Source organism: Neophocaena asiaeorientalis, unplaced genomic scaffold (assembly GCF_003031525.2).
Source record: "Neophocaena asiaeorientalis asiaeorientalis breed wild unplaced genomic scaffold, Neophocaena_asiaeorientalis_V1.1 scaffold19, whole genome shotgun sequence".
NCBI classification, from domain to species: Eukaryota; Metazoa; Chordata; class Mammalia; order Artiodactyla; family Phocoenidae; genus Neophocaena; species Neophocaena asiaeorientalis.
In genome coordinates, this window is record NW_020173388.1 from 3,142,079 (window position 1) to 3,148,017 (window position 5,939).

Here is a 5,939-nt window from a genome sequence, read left to right on the forward strand (position 1 = left end):
GGAGGATTCCACATGCCGCAGAGTGGCTGGGCCCGTGAGCCATGGCCACTGAGCCTGTGCGTCCAGAGCCTGTGCTCCGCAGCGGGAGAGGCCCGTGGACCTCAAAAAAAAAAAAAAAAAAAAAGACCCCTTAATGAAAGTCAATTTAAAAGTGAATAATTAAGGGGTGTTGGGGAGAAATGGGGAGCAACCACTGAGAGGGGTTTCTTTTTGGGGTGAAGATGTCCTAAAATTGACTGGGGTGTTGGCTGCACAATTCTGTGAACACACTAAAACCAACGCATTCTAACTTTCAATGGATGAATTGTGTGGGAGTGGAGTACATCTCAATAAAGCTGTTATTTAAAATATTGAATTGTCAAATATGACAAAATATTAATAACTCTTCAGTATAGCTGATGGGGACCCATGGGTGCAGTGGGGCATTCTCTTTACTTCTGAGATGTTTGAAATTTTTCATTTTTAAAGTGTTTCATTTGGGGGGTAGCGTACACTTATAAACAAGAAAGGTCCTCTTACCTGTATGAGTTCGAACATGCTGAACATAATTGTTTTTTCTGTCTGAAAAATAGTTGCATTTTCCACATGTGTATACTTTCCTTGGAAAATGGTTTCTCAAGTGTTTCCTCCAGTGATATTCGCTTACTGTGGTGTACGTGCAAATGATGCACTTGTAGACTCGCTCATTGTCCCCGGCTCGGGTGTGGTGTTTCAGGTGAGCAGTATAGTGATCATAGCGATTGGTATTGTAGCCGCAGCGGTCACAGCGGATGGGGCCCTTGGAGAAATCTCCCTCTTCCCCAGTGGAAGAGCCGCATTCCCTGGCTTTGGCTTGCTTCTCTGCACTTTCCTCCACAAAAAATTTCTTGGCACTATGAACTCGGATGTGATGCACAAACTGTTCTTCAGATTCTGCTTCATACTGGCATGGTTTACAGCGAAACGGCTTGGTCTTCAAGTTCTTGCATTTGTCCTCTGCTACAGGTGTTTCCCGAGGAAGATCTTTATTTGCGCTGTACGGTTCTGAGGCAGCTGACACCTCAAACACAGGCCGCGGTTGCACAACACTGAGTTCCAAACTCTCCAGTTCCATGTTTTCCAGCGCACTGGGCTCGCCTTTGACCTCAGGAGACTCCTCAAGTCCTTCTCCATCACTATCTGAAAAGTTGTTATCCCCAACAGGCATCAATTCTGCCATCTGTCTTTCTTCGCCAACCAGGTAATCACAGCAGCCGCCGTTTACTTCCCCAGTTAAGGCCACATTTGCCAACATGATGAGCTGAGGCGCAGCCAGTTCAGCTCTGGAGAGATCAGGCAAGTCATACATGTCGTTAGGCAAGGCCATGCCCATGGTGCCGCTGCCGGTGAACAGACCTCCTCCTCCGGAAGACTGCCCCATTACCTGGGTGGCCATAACGGTGTTCTGCATTCAAAACAAAACAAGTAACACGAAAGCACCACTTTAAACACAACTTTTACTGGTCTAAACCCACAGCATCACTGTAATTCTCCGTAACTTAAAAAAATACATTTTCCCATATAATCTTTAAACTCAATCAGCCTCATTAACTACTGAAAATAAGCCTTTACAATATTTTTATAATTCCAAATTCTCTTTACTGCAGTCATCAAAAAAATTTCTATGACCCCCTACAAAAAATTCTATCAAGCGTTCGACACAACTCATCCATCAACTAGGTCTACCACTGGCTTGCCTTCCCTCAAGCACTTTTACTTTTTCTAGTGGAAAAATATAAGTAACCTTCATTTTTAGTGCTAATTAAAATTTTATTTTAAATTCCATATATGAACAGTAAACTGCTGTCCTCTCAATTCCCCCTTCAAAAGTTTACTGGTCTGAATCAGAAAGGGGAAAAATCCAAAAGCTACCTGTGCATTTATTAAGTACAAACAGCCTGAAAAGCAGAAGCCTATAGTTAGTGAATTGAAGTTCATATGAACTCAACTAGCTCCAAAAGAATAAACTACAGTTGACCCTTGAACAAGAGGGTTAGGGGCACCAACCCACAGTGCAGTTAAAAATCTGCATGTAACTTTGGGTTCCATAAAAACTAGACTACCAATAGCCTACTGTTGACCGGAAGCCTTATGGATAACATTAACAATCAGTTAAACATATTTTGCATGTTATGTGCATTATATAATAGTGTACAAGATGAATTGTGCTTGTCAGTATCTTTATCAATATTGTATTATATGATGCAAAATACTGTAGATGTTACACGTATTACTAACATTACGCATCAAAAGAGAAAAGATAATGTGAAAAAGAAATTCATACTTATTTACAGGTATAACGATTAATGCACTGATAAAGAAGCAGCAACAATGATTGCTTTATGGTAGTCTATTGTGATCAATAGGACTGCTTCACAGCAGCCTAGCCTATATGCAAATGAATTAATCACAAAATTTTTAAGCATATAGTATAAGGCATATTCATAATATAGTATTGGAAATACTGTTTTGTTTTAAAAAACTGCATACATGTGATGATAGGCTGATACGCTTTCTCAAATTATAAGAGGCATACTGTATTTTAATGTAAGTATTTAAAAGCAAAGTTATACAGCAGTACAAAAACTAATACATTATTAACTTCATATTAAATATCATCTTATACCTTTGTACAAGTCTTGCACACAATAAATACTTAGGTAATGACGATGATGCCACAATGTCTCCCAGCTCTTGTTAAACGATTACTAGATTTTCACAAGACACACACATATCCAACAGATAAGTTTATTAACTGAATGGCATGATTATTTACTATTCATTAAGTGTTAGTGGATCATCATAAAGGTCTTCATCTTTCTGTCTTCAGTTGAGTAGGGTGAGGAGGGCGCAGAAGAGGGGTTGGTCTTGCTGAGTCAGGAGTGTCAGAGTGGATAGAGGTAGAGGAAGTGGAAGGGAAGGAAGAAAGAGGTGCAGAGGCAGAAGAGGTGGAGGAAGTGGAAGGAGGCAGGCATTCTGTGTAACCTGAGGGAAATACATCTTAATTTCTGTCTGACTTTTTTTCTTTTCCACTTCTCTAAAAATGTTTCTATAGGGTACTAATCCTACTTCAACCACTGGCTTTAGTTTTATTGTCTGTATCACACAAGGGTCCAAGTCATAAAAGAAGTCAAAAGTAGTCTTCAACAAAAGGAACCCTGCTGCCAGACTGTCTAATGTCAATTTGTTTTCTGGTACTGCTATTTCCATGTCTTTTTCCTCATCATCTGGCACCGGCTCAGAAACACTTAACTCCAAATCGACTTCCGTTAATTCCTCTGGTATGGTGTCTATTAGCTCTTGAATATTCCCAAGATGTGTTTCTTGAATAAATCCTGTGAAGTCATGCACATCTGGACAGTGTTCTCCAGCAGGAATTTATTGTTTTAGGCTTGCTGGCTTTCACAGCTTTTTCTATCACAATGATGTGATCCTTCCAGACTTTCATGATGTTCTATCGGGGTTGTCTTTCATAGCATTGACAATCCTTTCATAGAGTACCACAAGTAATGAGCCTTCAAGGTCCTTACAACACCTCGATACAGGCTTCATTCAAAGACGTTGTGTTGGGGGACAAGTATACCACTTTGACACCTTCAATGTTGAACTCATGGTTCTAGGTGGCCAGGGGCATTGTCCAATACCAAAGAACTTTAAAATGCAGTCCCTTACTGCAAAGTACTTCGTGATCAGGGACAAAGCACTGATGGAACCAATCCAGAAAAGTTTTCTCATCGCCGAGACTTTCTTGTTGTACAACCAAAAGAATAGCAACTGGTATTTATCTTTTTTCCCTTTAAGTATATAGTGGGCTTCAGGAGTTCCCTGGCGGCCTAGTGGTTAGGATTCCAGGCTTCTGCCGTGGCACAGGTTTAATCCCTAGTCAGGGAACTGAGATCATGCAAACCGTATGGCGTGGCCAAAAAAAAAAAAAAAAAGGATAGTGGGCTTAGCAGCTTTATAGATAAGAGCAGTCCTGATCAAAAAATCAATTCGCACAAAACATGTTAGTCTTCAATCAGCCTTAAATCCTGATGCTCACTTCTCTTTCTTACTAATGAATGACCTTTTTGGCAATTTTTTCCAGAGTAGGGCACATTTCTCTGTTAAAAACCTGGTTTAGGCAGACAGCCTTTCTCTTCAATAACTGTGTTCACCGCATCTGGGAACTCAAAGCCGGTTCTGGTATCTTGATATTTTTCTCTAAAATTACCGAACTATCCTCTGCTGGCATTAAATTCTCCAGATTTAGAAACTGCACCTTCCTTTTGCTTTAAGTCGTCATATAACTTCTCTTTTCCTCGAATCATATTAAGACTCTATAGGTATGCCTTTCTTATAGTAATACTATACCCACGTAAAAGATGCATTTTCAATATGAGATAGAAAGGCATTTTGCAAAAAGTGCAAGTCTTTCATGTCTGCTGGCAAAAATGCAGAGACACTTTCCAAATTTCCTTTTCTTTTTTTACAACAATCCTTACACTGGACTCATTGATCTTGAAATGGTGGGTCAGAAACTACAGAACTCAGTTTATGGTTCATATCAAGCAATTCAACTTTTTCTTCTAATGTCATGACTTTACTTCTTGGGAGCATTTCCAGCATCACTAGAACACTTCATATGGGTCCCACGGTGTTATTCAAGGTTTCTGGTATCACACTAAACACGATAAAAAACACTCAGGAACTACGAGAGGTGACTTTTTTTTTTTTTTTTTTACTGCAAACACAATTTACTGGAGAGACCAACTGCTCACCCGGAAATGATTAGACTCACAAGACGTTTTGAGTGGATACCTGCAACACTTGCACTCACCAAAATAGCAAAAAGAGGTAGCTATGAAATTATTACAGTACTACAGTATGGACTACAGTTAATATTAAGCAGTAATGAGTTACTACTGCATCTTTACATTTGTTTACATTTCTCTGAACTGGAGTGGTGCCATGGGTGGTCTGTGTTTGTGTAATTTTTGATAAATTTAAACTTTTTATTAGATTTGTATATATTTTATGGTAGCAAATGATAAAATACACTATTATCTACATATATTTTAGGCATTCATGAGGTACCTTTCTCTAAATTTTTTCGAGATTTCTAGGCTATGTGTATCATCTGTAAATTTTTTCAAAATGTTGCAAATCTCTAAGAAACTTTCCAATATATTTCTTGAAAAAAAAATTCACATATAACTGGACCCATACAGCTCAAACTCTTGTTGTTCAAGGGTCCAATGTACTCTGAAAACGTACTTAGTACCATTAAAGTACCACTTAGTTTCTTTTTTTGATGACCTGTTTCAAAGTAAACAAAAGTTATGGACCTTTCTTCCTGTAAAAAGGGAAGTTTGGTGTATTCAAAAATACACAAATGAAAATACAGAAACTTTCAAACCCCCTAATAAAATAACTGGACAACTCATCTCCAAATCAGCAACTTTCTTGCACTGCGCTTGACTTGGCCCACTTGCCTGGCGGAGCCGTAACAAGATCACCTTGAAAACATGTTGGGCTTTTTTATAAACTGTCTTAACCATGCTACTTTCCAACCTAAAAGGTGTAATTCTCAAATTAGGTGTTCTCCTGCAAATTAGAAAAAGCAAAATAGGTGGCAAAGGCTAAAAAAAAAAAATGTTAAACCCAAAATACAAAAAGTAATCCTGTCTCACCCAAGTGCATAAACACAAACCGGTTGAGTTATAGGTACCAACAAAAGTTGGAATCAAATGCCATCACACAAAGCAAACGCTGTCCAAGGGTTTAACAGCCCAGACTACTCGGTAATTTCTAATTCTTCCCAAACTCTAACTACCATCCCCAAAGGGATTTTAACGTTGGTCGGGAAGACTGTCCAAGCACAGTCAGAAAGCCCAACGTGCTACGCGAATTCCTACGTGCTGCTGCCACCAGCGCCTGCC

At 39.3% G+C, this 5,939-nt stretch overlaps 1 pseudogene; it reads right to left on the reverse strand.

The window, feature by feature from the left end:
• LOC112400762 (RE1-silencing transcription factor-like) overlaps window positions 1–1,425 on the reverse strand; it is an 8,992-nt pseudogene extending 7,567 nt beyond the window's left edge.
• Between the last annotated feature and the right edge of the window lie 4,514 nt (window positions 1,426–5,939).